Below are 17,217 nucleotides of genomic sequence, written 5' to 3' on the forward strand. Positions count from 1 at the left end.
ATAAACCATATTTTGTACTATGGTGTTTTGGAGATTGAATAGCAATTACAATGAGATAATGTCATTGCTTTATTTTTTTAAACCATTTAACTTAGACTTACCGTTAGAATACTCATTCTAAAACTTTACTATGCTGTATATCTTGCTTTATTCTAGCAATTTAGTGAAATAAGAGCAGATGATTCTAACATTTATTTTATTACTGTCTCCTCAAAACAATTTTAAAGGTTTTTTCCTTTTTTATCTGATTTCTTGGAAAATAAATTTATATCTAATTGGGCCTTATATTTAAGTTTTTGTTCTTCTGAATATCTTTGTGCTCTTTCTGGGTTTAGTTGCAGGCTCTGTATTTTTTTTTTTAAATCTCTAACTTGTCCTTAGCACTAATATTCCAAAAAAATACAAGTGAGCTTAATGTTTTCTGATATCACTTCACTTTTTTTTTTTTTTTGACAATTTGGCATACCCTGTTTCTTTTACTTGAATTATCCTCCACCTTCATGATTCAGTTCACACAACTCAGCAAAAATTCTCCTTGATTATCTTAATGCAAACCTAGCCCATATGAACTTCTATAACAATCTTCCATCTTTCATTCATTCATTTTTTTTCATTTAACCAATATTTGTTACACATCAACTATGTGCCAAACACTCTACAATGTACCTAAAAGGGAGATTAAATAAGACACCAACCCATCCTCTCCATGAACTTGAGATTTAGAAGTGAACATCAGTATTTCAACTCATTAGTTTCATTTCGTTTAATGACTTAAAGTAGATTGTTAGCCATGTGCAAAGGAGCACACAAAGGTGATGAATAAGCTTGTACTTGAAAATAATAAGATATAGTTAATAGATAAAACAGGAAATAAATTCAAGACAGAGGAAGCAGAAGGGGGGAAAAGATAGAGAGCAGTTTAAGAACAGGGTGTGTTTTATTGAAATCATAAGTTGGGTGTGTTTGGAATACAGGTTATGTGATAGGTGAGAAGTTGGCGTGGTTCTCTGGGTATTAGTTTAGGATGGGTCCAGTTATTGGAGAACTGACATTGCATGCTATTATTGTGTTAGATTTATTATTTGGGCAATTTTAAGTGAGATGTGACAAAATCACATTGATTTTGAAGGCATTTGACTCTGACAGTAATACAGAAACTATATATGGGGAAATCTGAGTTACTTAGAACAAGAACAGTTCTGTTTGTCTGATACTACCCTGACTAATGAAAAAAAAAAAAGGACTATTCCCTTCAAAATGTGTTTTCTCAGTTTCTCTTTAGGATTGTGTTTTGTACTCCCTTCCTTTTATTTTTTACCTCTTTATATAACAGACACAATGGAGATACTTGAGGCACTTAAGAAGAACAACTGCATGTGAGCAAGGGGAAGAATGGAAGGTGATGAAGTCAGGGGGTTAATGTGGAATTAATAATATATATTATATAATTATATGCAATATGTATTACAACACACACACACATGCAATTACAGAACTAGATCAAATATGTTTGCAATATCAAAAAATAGAAATAGACTATCTCACCTATTAAAATATTTGTTTTACATGTTATATATGATATATAATTTTATAATATTGCATATATTTACTTTATAGTCTCTGCTTTTGGTATGCAATATTTTTTGGTCTAGTAACTACTTTTATATTAATGTCTTATAAATACACATACTTCCTTGTTGTATAAGATATTGTATATTGGCTTAACAGACATTAATAGATTTATATAGAAATATCTTCTTCTACCTCATTTTTTTCTAAATATCTGATTTAAAATTTTTTTCATTCCACTTTAATATCTGTAAGGCAGCCAATTCTACTATTTATTTATTCTAGCAATTATCTGTTTTTCCTAGTTTTATTTTTATGTATTGGAGACTGTAATATTTGCATCCATTGCCATCACTCATTCCTAGATTCTTAAAAACATTAAATGCTCACTTCCAGAACACATAATAAATCGTCTTCAAATTTTTCTTACTTACCTATATCTTATTCTAAGAAAGGGTGTATAAGATCAGTATTCCCTGAGTTTTTGCATTTTTATTGTCTGTTTCATTTATTCTTGAAAGACACTACTGCTTGATAGAAAAACCAGCTATCCTAAAAATGTTACACCATTCTGTTTTGGAATAAAATGTTGCTTTAAAGAACTGATTTTCTTTCCTGTATAAATCACTTGATACGGACATCCAAAATTAATTTTTGATTTTCTTCAAAATGTTTCTGTGTGTTTTAAAATCAACTTTTGTACTGTTACTTGGTTAATTTCCACCTTTTGTTACTATATATATATATATAGGTGAATGGGTAATAATTCTTACTGGTTTTTCATGCTTAAATGAGTTGTGTTTTCCTAGGTTATGAGGAGGTACTTAAAGTGATAGAACAGGTTAGCTTTCCCAGTCTAATAACTAATGTACAGATTCCTCCCTTTGTATTTTTACCATGAGGTGTTGAAAAAATGTCTCTTTGTGAAGTCACATCTCTATCCCTCACAGGTAAATCAGTTCAAAGGTACTTTCTTTGTACCATTTTTATCTCCCAGAGCTCTACAAACCTTTGCTTTTAAATGGGTCTCTTGTTTCTGAAGAATGTATTTTGCTGCTATACTACATTCTGAATTTATCATCCTCTGAACCTCTCTTCCTTCATATTACTTCTGTATATCTGGGAGGCCCAGCATTTGTGCCCACCACTTCTGCTGCCTGCAGTTTGTGGTAAATTTCTATCAATTGGAAAGGAGGTAGTTTTATCTGCACTTTTCAACAGCTTTAAGCTGGTGTGGATTTTGAATTTTGTCAGTTTTCTCAGATTTGTTCACCTGGTAGCTACTCAGCCAAGAACCTCTCTTCTGGGGTATAAATTATATTGGCAATACCTTCAGTCTGAGACTTGTTAGATCTTTCAGTATTTCCCTCTATCACTTCTACAGAGAAGTTGCTGATGCTGGTCACATATGCCTATGTTCAAGAGTTGATGGGGTTCCTTCTTACCTAGTGTTGTTGAAGATGCCATATATGGATTTTTCTTTTTTTTCCTTTTACTCTAGAGCCCAGTCTGTCTGTTGACTATAGTAAAAAACAGTAATGTTTGTACTATATTTTTGTCAGTGGGAATCTTCAGTGGTATTAGAAGGCATGAAATTGGATGATGCAGCCTAGAAAGTAAACACAGATAAGAGGTCCCCAAGAAACTGTTACCTATATGAATTGGAAAGTGGAAAGGACAGAGTAGAAGACAGCAGTGTAGGAAGTCAAAGAGTTGGCATTTTGGAAACCAAAATTTAAAATGTTTCAACGAGGGTATGCTGCTGATAGGTGAAGTAAGATAAAAACTAATACAAGATGGGATTGGTTTTATGTTAAAATAGTAAAACACCTCCATAAAAGTTTTAAAATCTGGTGTCACTCTGGTCAACATTGCAGATGCTCAACTCAAGGGTACCCTATTTTTTTTAAGGATTGGTTGCCAATATTTGTCTTAAATATTATAAATGCAAATGATATTTGTGGATTTTCCAATTCATAAGTATTTCTAGACTCCACACTGGAATGAATCATATCCAATAAGTTAGCACAAGGAATAGAATTATGTTTTCATAATGAATTTTTTGTTGTATTGTGCCAGGTATTGATTAATCGCCCTTCAGCTCCACATTCACCCTGTCAGATTGCTCTGTGAAAATGATACTTGACATTTTAAATACTTTTTTTTCCATTCCAGGTGGCAGGAAGCTCTGTCAGTAGAAGGGGCTGAAGAGACATTCCAGGAAGAAGGGTTTTTTTCTTCCCAGCACAGGTCTGCTCACTCATAGCAAGCGACTCCTACAAGCACTTTCCCCTCTTCACTGCCCTTTCCTGTGGGACACGGGAGAACAGCACTAAGCAGCCAGAAGCTTCTCCCAGCGCTTGAGCCTTCACCAGGCTCTCTGGTAGCAGTCTCTCAGCTCCTTCAGTGCTTGTAAATTCTCCAGTTCCCAGCTCCTGCTGTGCACGGCTCTGAGCACTCAGCTGTGGGCACCCTCCCCCAACCACTTTTCCCAACCATCAGGCAGTTTTATAGCAGAGTCCCTCGGACCCCTGCGTCACATCCGGCTTCCCCAGTGCCCTGCTTCCGCACTGCATGACAGCCAGCAGCACCCAACAGGGAACGGCTTCCTCTGGCACCCCAGAGGGTAGATTTCTGGCAGGTTCCACCACAAGTGCAACAACACAGGTACTTCTCTGCCATTCAGTGAGTCACAGGGGTGCTTTCTCCAAGACCCGGATGTTGGTCTAGGGGAAGCAGGAGTCTTCCATGGGCATTCTGTCTCAGCCCTAGGGTTAGTGACTGCTTTTTCTATAATTAGAGTTCTCTTTCTTAATAGTCAATCCCTCCTTACTCTAATACTCTAATAATTAATAATTCTTGATATTAAACTTCCCTGTTCAAATTATTGTGTTGTTTCTCTCTCCTGATTGAACATTAAGTATGTATGCAGGACAATGCAAAATTCAGAGTCCACAATTCCATTTATTGACCTTGTACCACAAGTTTAAATTTGACTCTCTCAGTATTTTAGCATCATTATGGTTGTAAGCCTAATAATCATCACCATATTTTGTATTGCGTATATAACATGAATCTGGCACTGTTTTAATACATTCATATGGTTATCAAGTCAATTAATCTTTACAAAAAACATGTAAGAAAGATAATATTGTTTTCCTTTCTTTAACAGATGGATTAACTGATAGTAGGTAGGTTAAATAACTTTGTCCAAGATTATGTATCTCAGTTAAGTGACAAAGCTGAGATTCACATACAGTAGGTCTGGCTTCAGAGTCTATGTTATCAACACTATGTGTAATTCAATTATTTTTCCTTTTAAATATGTGTTTGTAACAGGGAAGAGCCAAATCTGACTACATGTTGGATCTGTTTCTTTTACTTTAACCTTTGCTTTCTGCTGCTTTTGTTCACTTAAAGGATACTGTCTATACATAATGACCTGCCTCGGGGAACCCTGCCCCTCTGCCTGAATGTTAAGCCAAAGTGCCTTTGTTCAGGGAAACATCCGGACCCTGTCCACCTGTAGATGGTTGCAAGAAGAAATTAACACATTCTCCTCCCCAAGGCTGGCCATTCCATCTGATATTTGCAAAATTTATGGCCTTTTTACTTCCTCATCTCCTCCCCCTCTCTGTGCTATAAAAGAAGCTGGCATCCAAACCCTGATAAGATGATTATTTTGAGACGTTAGTCTGCCGTCTTCTCGGTTTGACGGCTTTCCAAATAAAGTAATATTCCTTCCTCAACACCCCATCTCCGATTTATTGGCCTGTTGTGCCGTGAGCAGAGCGAGCTTGGACTCAGTAACATGTTTATTTTCATTATAGTTAAAAACTAACTGGAAAAAAATGAAGTGTATCCAAATTTCACAAGTCACATACTCAGCTAATTGACTAGCAAATTCTTACTGTCCTGGATTTTCCTTCCTGAGACCTACCACTTATCAGTATTTGGTTTTTGTGTAACTAAGTGTGTGTTTTCTGCCTCACTTTGTAGAATATAAGCTGCTTGTGGAAAGAGTCATGCCCATCTCATTCTTCTTTAAAGCTTATTAGCACAGTGCCTGCTTGTGTTTTATGAATAAATGCATAATGGAAAATAAATAATTCTCCCCAATTTTATTTTTATAATTCGTACCTTTAATCTGGAGTAAATTTTTCTTTGGGGGAGAAAAATCTGTTTTTACATGTATGAATAATTAGACTGCACTAAACTTTTAGTTCTTCTCTCTTCACAAGGTATGTTAACACCATTCTCTTAAAGGAAGTTCTATTATTTTACTATTAAAGTACTGTCTATATTTGATAGTTCTAAACAGTTTGTGCTCAGTAAAATTTGTTGATGGATTCTTTAATCTACATTTTTAACTCTAAACAAGGAAGTGTAATGAAGTAATACAATGCATTGCATTTTCTAGGTGTCAGTGCTTGGAATTATGTGTTCCTTCTAATGATGCTATGTTGAGGAAATGGAATGTAAAGTATCATTTTGAGCCCATAAATGTGGCATGTTGCATAATGAAAAAGAAAAAGTGGCAGTTGTTCAGAGAGATGTTGGTGGAGCCTTACAGCAGAGTTGTGACAAAGAATACTGAGGGCGAGCTAGAGGATATTTTAAGCCCTGCTCTCATCTCTTTTATTTGTTTCTTCTCTAGTTCCATGTTTTAATTAAAAGAGTAAATTGAAACAGCCCGAATCTTTTAGCACCGATGTTCTCAAGGGATGTTACACAGCCAATTGGGTTAAGAATCAGGCGTCTACAACATAGTTTTCAGCCAACTAGTCAATGATTAGCACTCTGGCCCTGGATAAATTTCATAATCCCTTTGCAACAGTTTCAATACTGGCAAAGTGTAATGGCAAGTTTGTCAGCTCACATTCCACTCACTAGGAATAAAACATCTCAAAGCAACACACATGACAAAGGACTTCTGGATTCACTCCAAACCCAGTACTACAAAGGAAAATAGTTGACAGATCTTGATGATTATTTCAAATCAAGATACAAGAATTGTATTAATATTTAAGGGCCTGTAGAAACATTTAATCAAATAATAATGAACATGCAATATTTGGTTGAACAGTAGACTTATACGTATATATGGCAAATAGATTAATCACGTCAGCAGACCAGCTCATTGACACTTTTCACTTTCATTTACCTATTTCTATGTAAGCAATTTGTGAGATTTATAATTTCAGATATGAATGTGGCTTAAAACATCAAGTTGAATTTTGATTTGGACAGCTATGGCCTTCATAAAATTGTTACAGACACATTTTTCTTTAATGTACTCAAGGATCTAAAACAAACAAAATCTACAATTAAAAAATATATATATTATCAAATTAAAGCAAAAACAATCTGTTAGATAAAAGCAACAAAAAAGTTCCAGTTTCTTTACATGCCCTTTTCATATATATTGCTATGGATATTAACTTTGGTTAGATTCCTTGTTCTTACATTATTTTTAAGTAAAGTGGACCTGAAAGCAAAGATCCTGAGGGAATAAGACAGAGGGTGTACTTAAGAAAAAATATTACATTGTATTACTGCTCAACAATGTTTATTTTGTTTGATACCATATAGATTTGGAGGAAAACCCTACTATTGCCCTTGTATTTTCCTAACTTTGAACATCATAGATTTGCTTTCACCTCTTTTTAAAGTTTACATAGATGCAGTTATACAAACTACACTCTTATGTATGTCTTCAATCACAACGTTGTATTTGTGAGATTAGTAATATTGCATGAAGTAGTTCAGTCGTTGTTATTCCTAAAATCTAATCTATTAAAGTTAAAACAATTTATTTACCCATTAAAAAAAAAAGCAACAAAGTATTCCCCCCAATTCCTTGCTCTGATGGAACTGTACAAGTAATACTAAGGCAGTTCAGATATATATTTTCAAGATAATCTGCACATATGAATTTCTGTTTAACGTATTTATGTAATAATACCTTCTGAATAAACCCATGCCATCATTCATGAGTGGATTCTCTTAAATTGTATAACCCTAGTATTAACACTCTGAAGAACTGGTATTAAAGCAGAGCTGGACTGACCTCTATTCCTTCATCTCCTTTCCTTATACTTCAAATCACTTTTATATTCTGGCTCATTTATGTTTCATAGCTAACATCTTATGTGTGTGTGTGTCTGTATGCTTTAATGAGGAATAAAAAGTTACTTCAACCAGAAGACCCAGATTGGGTTCAACAATCTAGAATTCCTACAGTGCTAGGGAAAAACAAAAAACAAAAAAACAAAACTTACTTAATGAAGTAAAATAACATAGGCACGATAAAGAAGAAAAAATTTTAAAACTTAGAAAGAAAAAAGGAAAGAAAGGAAGCAGAGAAAAAATGAAGATAGGAAGGAAGTGGGAGAGAGAAAAGGAGAAAAAGGATATCATGATTCCTATCAAAAGACAGAATTTATATTTTTAAATACTTTGAGTTGTTTAAGTGACTGTTTGCCTAAGCTAGAGTCATTCTCTTGGAGACAAAATATACTTGTAAGTAAACAGATGGTTAAGGGAAAGGTGAAGAATTGCTCCCATTGTAAGTCACAGGTTTCAGCAGACTGTGAGATATCTTTCCTTTTTTGTGTAAACTTTTTGTCTCCACATGGTTTGACAAGATAGGCTTTAGGCTTTCACCACACTAACAAGTCAAGAAAAGTGTGTACGCTAATTCTGTATATGCTACCATTCAGAGGGCTGTTCACATTCATTGCAGACTAACTTGGTCTCACCCTTCAGGTCCTGTTTGATGCCGCACTATGCATCAAGCTTTCTCTGCACCCACAAATTCAGGTAGCGCATCCCACTTTATGACTCCATAAAACATTGTACTTCCCTGTGATATCATTTATCACTGTATATTGCTGATGTCTATTAACTTGCTTTTTCTCCCATTTAATTGTAAGCTAAGCACTAAGGCTATAAAATAATGGTAGTGATATGTTTTATAATATATAAAACTTCCTTTATGCCAAGCACAGTTCTTTACACAAATTATAGTCCTAAATTCTTTACATTCATTGAATCCTCACAATGACCCTGGAAGTTAGGTGATATTATTATCTTCTATTCATTAAAGAGAGGGAAACAAATAGAGGTTACATAATTTGCCCGGGGCAGCTAGTAAGTGATTAAGACAGGATTCTCACACAGAAAAGCTGGTACCAGAGAATTTGGTCTTAACCATCATAATATTTTGTATCATTATTTTAGCCCTAAGTCACAGCATGAATGTCTGGGACATAATATGCACTCAGTAGATATTGCTTGAAAAATAATAACTCTACTATCAATATTTGCAAATGAAAACTATATGAAAAATAAGTCTTGTATCTTCAGGTATTTTTATTGTCAAAATTTCTCTAAGGATTCTATTTGCTGTACTAGCATTTTGCCATCACAAATGCATTATCTTCCCTTGAATGTATGTTTGAGTTTTCTGTTCTGTTTTTCTTGCTAATTATCTAGACTAGAGGGCAAGGAAAAGAATATCAAAACAACATCTTGTGTAGAGGAATAGTCTGTGGAATTATGCACATGATGATCTTCCCCTGAAAAAGAAGTAAAATTACAGTGTGTTTAAAGTTCATTCACCCATCTCTTAATGCATATATCTATTCAAAAAATGTTAATTGAACATTTTTAAGCCAGATAACATTTTAAGCCAGATAACATGTTAGACCTTGGACATGTTATGCTTTATAAGAATGAGTTATAAAGCATAGTCTTTCCCTCATGAAACTTAGTAGACTAAGGATGCAAATAAACATAAGTAAAATAAGAAGATATACATGTAATTCTAAACCCTGACAATGTTCTGAAGGGGAAATATGCATAATTGACAAACCATGTATATATAGGGAGCCCACCCTAGGCTGTGAAATCAGGGAAGGTCCTAAGTCAGGAAGAAGCAAGAGTAACTAAACAGAGTCTGGAAATGAACTTGGAGAGAATCCTGAAATTACATCACTAAGGGCCTCAGAGGCAGTGTTAATTGTTTTGTGCTTCCTTCTAAGAAAAACAGAGGAGAATTGATAAAGTTTTGGTCAAGGGATGGCATGGTGAAATTGGCATTTCAAAAGGACTGTTCTTGCTCCTGTGTGGAGAACTGATCTGGAATATTCAGCATATATTTATAGCTATTCTCTCCTGCTATTCACAGAAAAGACTATATAAAAGCTAAGTTTAGCAAAACTTTACTGACATTGTTATGCATTTATTAAATATGTGTCTATCTAGTCCTCAAATCACCCTCATCATTAATTCCATTTTTATAGGTGAGGAAAATGAAGCTAAGATTTTGTGTAACTTACCAAATGTAAATTTAGATAGTGTGAAATTTTGTCTCCCTTAAAGCATCTCTGGGCAGTGTCTTGCCAGTGAAAACAGAAAGAATTACTTGAGTGCTATCTAGGAGGTATGGTATGCCAGACTTAGTGACAGATTGATTTGGGGAAGGTCAGAGTGGTGGAGTGGGGAGAAATGTAGAATTGACTCCTAGGTTCTTATTTATGCAACTAGATATGGTTGGTGATGCTTACTGAGTTGGGGAAGAAGAATTAATCTTGCAGAGGAGATAAAAGTTTCAGCAATGGACATGATATCTGTGGATGGTTTTGAGACGTTCAAGGTGCTGTCGCATGTGAGTCAGAGGTGAGACCTGTGACAAAGGAGTTCCTAAGCACTTGGGGGTCCTAAGTATTGATAGCAGTTGTTGGGAAGGGTAGCCAGTGACAAAGGTGTGACTTTCTTAAAGACAAGAATATCCACAGAAGTGAAACTAGGCCTACATTTTTAGAACTTCCGAGATTAAAAGTAGAGCTGTATGTTTGAGAAAAAGTGGCTATAGTTGTGGGAAAAGCTCAGGAAATTACAGATGAGAATGATTCAACTGGAAGAATTATCAAATGTGTAGAATAAAAATATAAAGTCAAGTTATATGAGAAATAAAATATATCTTTAAATTTCAAGTAATAGATGTAATTTCTGACCTTAATGATAGCTCTTTCAGTGTATCGATGGAAATAACAGGCAAGGTAAATTGAGAAGTGAGTGTCAGATAAAGAAATGGATACAGAATATGAGGAACGTGTAGGCATGCTTGATTTTTTTTAATTTAATAAAAACTTGCTGCATTTAAATTCTAAACGTGAAGGATAAGAGGCCAAGGTGAGGTTGAAGACAGAAGAGGTAGAGTCAATAATATACAAGTCATTAGAGGGTCAGAGAAAATATGATCATGTGCCTAAGAAGAGGAACGGTTCTTCAAGTGAAACAACACTAAATAATAAATAACCATGTCTATATTTAAAATACAGAATGAATCAAAGAAAACTTTTCACTAGTATGTGCAATTACACTGAGAGTGTTTTATTTTCTAAATATAAGTAAACTCCATAGCTTAATCAAGTTAATATATTTGAGCAAATACTAAAGAGACCTCTGCACTTGTAGAGCTCTCTTCTGAAAGTTGTAGAAGACTAGTCTAGACAGATGTATGAGGAGACCAGTGTTAATGAACAAGAATAAGAATTTGTGGTATGACTTCAAACAGTAGAATCTCAGTAGTATATTTCTAGCTTGTTCACATAACATTTTAAGACCATTGATTTCCAGCAAGAAAAGTAAGCAAACTACCTGAAAATCAATGCTTTTAAGTAGTCAAGTTTCTTGTCCTAAAGAAATAAGTAGCTGCTTCCATCCAGACCTGCATGATATACAGGCCTTTGGAGTTTCTTCCACTGGGACCCTGGCTAGGAGAATAGGGAGTGTATTAACATTGTCATGCCTTTTTCCTATACTCGTGTTTGATTGTTTGTTTCCATTTGCATATTTATTTACTTATTAGGTTATAATATCCCCTACACACTAACCTATCTTCTTTGAGGGCCTAGTATTGAGTACTCTATTTGGTTGACTTATGAAGATAGTACATGGAGGATTTGCATAAATGAACGCCTAATTCACGTTGCTTAAAAATCCATTCTCCAATAAGGTAGCTTAAGAAGAGTGATACAAAATCTTGTTCAAACAAAAAAAATACATGAAAACGCATGCATTTTTATAGGATAAAGACAGATAGGAAGATAAGTATTATATGCACAATTACAATAAACAGGTTTATAATAATATCGGTAAAACAGAATCACAAAAGTTTCTTATATGATGAATACAATAAATAATGGAAACAACTCTACCAAACTGGATTTCTTTGCAATTTTATAAATATCTTGGATTCTGATGACATTGAAGTTGATAAGCTAATAAACAGATTTAAAGATGTATATTTAACTTAAATATAATATTTTAACTAAAAAATGTATAAATGCACATTTTCCACCAAGCTTTTTATAGGTAAATAATTCCTTTTAACATGAATACATAGTAATAAAACTCTGGCAAAATTTTTGCAGAAAACACATGTACAATGTATCCTCTGCTATTTTCATCTTTTTTCTTTAGAAATGATCAAGAAATTAGACACTCATGAAATAATCTGTGTATAGAATTCTTATATTTTTAGTTAATTTGTCCATCCATTAAATACCTGGCATACATTGCTAGTTTGAAAGGCTTTTTCAAGGTTTTTCTAAATATTTCAACTGTGCTTTTAAGAGAACTAGGGGTCTCTCTTTTTTATTTATTTATGTAATTATTTGGTTGCACTGGGTCTCTTAGTTGCAGCAAGCAGGGTCCTTAGTTGCGGGAGGCAGGCTCCTTAGTTGCGGCATGTGGTCTCCTTAGTTGTGGCGTGCATGTGGGATCTAGTTCCCTGAGCAGGGATTGAACCCAGGCCCCCTGAATTGGGAGCATGGAGTCTTAACTACTGCACTGCCAAGGAAGTCCCTCAACAGTGATTTTATAGAAACACCCTATTTCTTTTCCAAATCCTAATTTATGTAATATTTCATGAGATAGTTTATAATATTTAATGAAGTAACTATCAAGTAAATAACTCAACTAAAACTAACAAACAGATTTGAGAGCAGACATTTAGAAAATTCACTCTAAACTAATGGGATTAGAAGAGAGCATGAAGTATCCCATTATAAGTGGGTCATGTGAACAATTTGCAAGGCAGAAATAGAGACACAGATGTAGAGAACAAACGTATGGACACCAAGGGGGGAAAGAGGGGTTGGGGTCTGGTGGTGGTGGGATGAATTGGGAGATTGGGATTGATATACCCTAATATGTATAAAATAGATAGCTAATAAGAACCTGCTGTATAAGAAAAAATTCAAATTTAAAAAGCCTGCTGTATAAAAATAAATAACATTTAAAAAAATTTTTTTTTAAAGTGGGTCATGTGATTCATGAATATGAAACATTAATTAATTAATTAATTAAATTTATTTAATTTTTGGCTGTGTTGGCTCTTCGTTGCTACACGTGGGCTTACTCTTGTTGCGGTGAGTAGGGGATCCTCTTCGTTGTGGTGCATGGGCTTCTCATTACGGTGGCTTCTCTCGTTGTGCAGCACGGGCTCTAGGTGCACGGGCTACAGTAGTTGTGGCTTATGGGCTGTAGAGCTCAGGCTCAGTAGTTGTGGTGCACGGGCTTAGTTGCTCCTCAGCATGTAGGATCTTCCCGGACCAGGGCTTGAACCCATGTCCCCTGCATTGGCAGGTGGATTCTTAACCACTGCGCCACCAGGGAAGTCCCAGCCTTGGTTTAAATATGTATTTATAGAACTAATATAATACTCGTTTTTCTTTAATGAAAAATGAATTACTTAACACCATCTATTATTTTACTCAGAAATATTAAGGAGCAGAAACACGTGAAGTAATTAAGAACCACCAATAGCCCATCACTTGTCAGTACACACTCTTCTCATAATGAGATATATCCTTCCTGTAAAACTCAGCTTTTAAAATTTTATTTAAAATATCTCCTAGAAAGAGATTTTGTAATCCAAGTTTCATTCTGAAAAGAATTTTAATCACATAATTATAAATAGTTGAAAATATGGATTTTATAAGGGAAATGTTAACAGGGTCTTAACTGCAGTGTTACAAATGTGATGCTGCAATAGGACAAACAGGAAATGAATTACAGTTATATGCAAAAATCATTATGCATTTTATAATGTCAAATGATGAATATCTTTACTCATAGATAAATGACACTACAGATTGACATTTATTATCATTGTCTCTATCTCATAACCCATTCATTTATTTGACAAACTAGAAGATTATCAGTTATGTTGTATCACAACTTGTTAGTTCTGGTTTACTGTTAATTATTTTTGTAATTAGTCATTCATGAATTGAGTTGGCAATAATTATAGTTTTTTGACATCACATTGATAAAGCAAACATTAACACTTTATTATATAATACATGACTATAAAATGCCAAACCTTTGGGCTTCCCTGGTGGCGCAGTGGTTGAGAATCCACCTGCCAATGCAGGGGATGTGGGTTCGAGCCCTGGTCTGGGAAGATCCCACATGCCGCGGAGCAACTGGGCCCGTGAGCCACAGCTACTGAGCTGCGCGTCCGGAGCCTGTGCCCCGCAACAAGAGAGGCCGCGATAGTGAGAGGCCCACGCACCGCGATGAAGAGTGGCCCCCGCTTGCCGCAACTAGAGAAATCCCTCGCACAGAAACGAAGACCCAACACAGCCAAAAATAAATTAATTAATTAATTAATTTTTTTTAAAAAAGCCAAACCTTTAAAAACCTCTAAAATATACATAAAGATCTTCAAAATTAGTATCAGTTGGAAAATTTGTACTTCCTGCTTTTATATGTACAATGAAAATCTTTTATAACTCTCAATATCTTTGTAAGTATATGTTGCAGCTCCTTGATGTTATATTTTATTTGAATAACTGCTTAAAGCATCAGTTTTCTCACAAAATGCATATTGATATTACTTGTTATAGACACAAATTCTTAAGATGTATTTTCGTTTGAATTTTCCATTCATATTTTATGATAAAAATACTGGATTTCTAATCATAAACACACAATGTGATCACTTTCATTTTTTGGTAGTTACATATAAAAAGTCAAACATCTTAAGGGAAAAATACATCTTTAATAAAAGAGAATATTAGGTAGATAAATCAGGTAGTATTCAGTGGAATTATGATGGATATATTATCAATGTACTTACGAAATAAATCATTGATTTTTCATAAAATATATCCAATCAAAATTGGTTTATTAGTTTATATTTCCCAAGACATATATTTATCTCAAGTGGAGCATTTAAAAGCTAAATAATTGTCTGTTAATCATCAGGAGGGATACTGACAGCATAATTTAAAGGCTTTAACTTCAGAAACTGTGATGAAGGAAATATTCCTAATGGTGTTAGCAGGATAAAAGGGAAAATATATGGTCGTTACATATCAGGCACAACAACTGTGGGAAGCTGTTATGTTCCCCAAGGGTAGGAAGGAAACAGAGTTAAAGCCTTGAAGAGAGCAGAAGCCAGAATGAGTGAATTGCCTCATTGAATTTGATAATCCAAACAATCTTATTTGGTAGGAATATATGAATTCAGGTTGTAGACTGAGACATACAGAAGTTAAATGATTTGCTCAGGTCACACCACTCAGAATTCCCTGTCTCCTCTGCATCTAGGAAAGCTTATGACATTGAATTCTGGCTGAAGGAATTCGGTGTATTTCTTCTTGCATCTGTAGGCAGTGTGGACATCTCCAAAGTGACCTTGGAAGTCACTTGTCAAAAATTGAAGAGTCTCCATTTTCTTCATCCATGAATAACTAGATGAAACGGTATCTTCTGGTTTATATGACCACCATTAACTAAACTCATGCATGCTCTAAAAAAAATCTGCTTTGTACTGACACAGATTTCAGAGATTATTATTTCAGCTAACACTTAGCTCAACTACAGTAAGGGTCTTTATTCTTTATTATAAGAAGAATGTAATATAATACTAGTTAAATGGGCTTCTAGACAATTAAGTTTATCTAATCAGATGTGTTTTATTCATGTGTGTAGTAAATGTAATAGAGAATATAAATAAGAAAGGAATAATATAACAATGAGATATTAAGAAATTATCCTCATTCCAATAACTTCAAGGTTTCTTTTGGTATAATGCACACACAAGAGTTAGAAAGGAAGGTAAATCTATCTAGTGATTCCCTTAATAAGAAAGATAAAGCCCACATCTAAGTAATTGGACTCTTCTCACAGTGGAATCCCACCTAATGCTCGGGCTCAAGAGGGTTGAGCATGGTTATGTGGTAGGCTATAGAGAATTTGGGGGAGTGGTGTATTCTAAAATGTATGATTCTCTAATTATGCTGGCCAAAAATCAATTAAGAGTTAGCTAAAATAGTGTCTGGCATTGACTATAAAGTCATCACCAATACAGAAACAGCATCTGCTTTTATCAAGTGTTTAATGAATTAAATCAGAGCGATATTATGTAGTTAATTATGAGTAATTAATAGAATAAATATTTAGTGCAAAATTCAGCTAAGGACAAATATTAGTTGCTTTGCAGATAAGTAATAACAGAGCAGGTGAGCACAGCAGTTCATACAGTGTGCTAAATCAAGTAGAGCACATTGGGGGCCAGGTTCCTCAATGAAAACAGCTGTGTTAATGAGACAAACAATCACTATTTTAGCTGAGCTTAAAGTAGCCACAACACCCAAGAAATAAAATATTCTATAACATGATAAAGTTACCTACATAGATTATATACCAGTTATTCCCTAAAATGGAATATCTAACAGTATTATCACATTAAAACTAAACATGTTTTTTTCTTTTTAGTGGATTTTTATTAGATTTCTCAGAGACACATACAATTTCTGTCAGAATTCTATATGAATCCTAAAACAGAATAACTATATATCTCCTTCCATAAAAAAAAAAAAAAACATAACTGACCAAATAAATTGCTTTAGCAGTTTAGTAGAAATCCAGTCTGAAGAGAAAATACTCCTCTCTGAGAGAGAAATATTATGTCAAGAATTACACATATTCTTTTCATGCATATATTCAACAGTAGGTATTTTCCAATTTCCTATAGCAAATACATATGCGATGGCCAAATGTATATGATGAGAAGCAATGTAGCCAAAAAGGAATGTATATTAATTAATAATCAATTAATAGCTATAGTACAATTAATTAAATATTAACAGTGAAATTCCTGCTTATTTTGGTTCTAATTAATGATATTTTCTAGTAGGTTGTGTTGGTAATGATGATTATCATCTCCTATGAGAATTATTTATTTGATTAACATATTGACTATAATTCTGTTTTTGAAAATTTGCTTATATCTTAAAAATAATGACAGCCTTTGGCCATATATATTTTATTAGACATCTAATAGATTGCTTAAATGAAAAATATTAAAGAATAATAGAATAAATGCTAAATTGTGTGCTATATAAAATTAGGGGAATGATCCTATGTAATAAGCCACTTATTGAAAAATTTAGACTAATCTGTAGAAACTACATATAAAATATTGAGACAGTAACCTCCAGTGTGGATTAAGACTGTAATAATGTTACATGCACAGTTGTATTATTTTTTAAAATTAATTAGAAATTATACTATTTTATTTAGAAGTTTAAGAATATATCAATTTCCTTATGGATAAAAATAATT

The 17,217-nt window shown here is 34.0% G+C and overlaps 1 long non-coding RNA gene across 1 annotated transcript in view; it reads left to right on the forward strand.

The window, feature by feature from the left end:
* Window positions 1–2,995: 2,995 nt before the first annotated feature.
* Window positions 2,996–17,217, forward strand: part of LOC309656157 — a 212,678-nt gene continuing 198,456 nt past the window's right edge. The window contains exon 1 of the long non-coding RNA XR_014261187.1: window positions 2,996–4,236. This is a non-coding gene — a long non-coding RNA (uncharacterized lncRNA). The remainder of the gene's footprint in view (window positions 4,237–17,217) is intronic.

This window comes from Balaenoptera physalus, assembly GCF_965194825.1.
Source record: "Balaenoptera physalus genome assembly, chromosome: 2".
NCBI classification, from domain to species: Eukaryota; Metazoa; Chordata; class Mammalia; order Artiodactyla; family Balaenopteridae; genus Balaenoptera; species Balaenoptera physalus.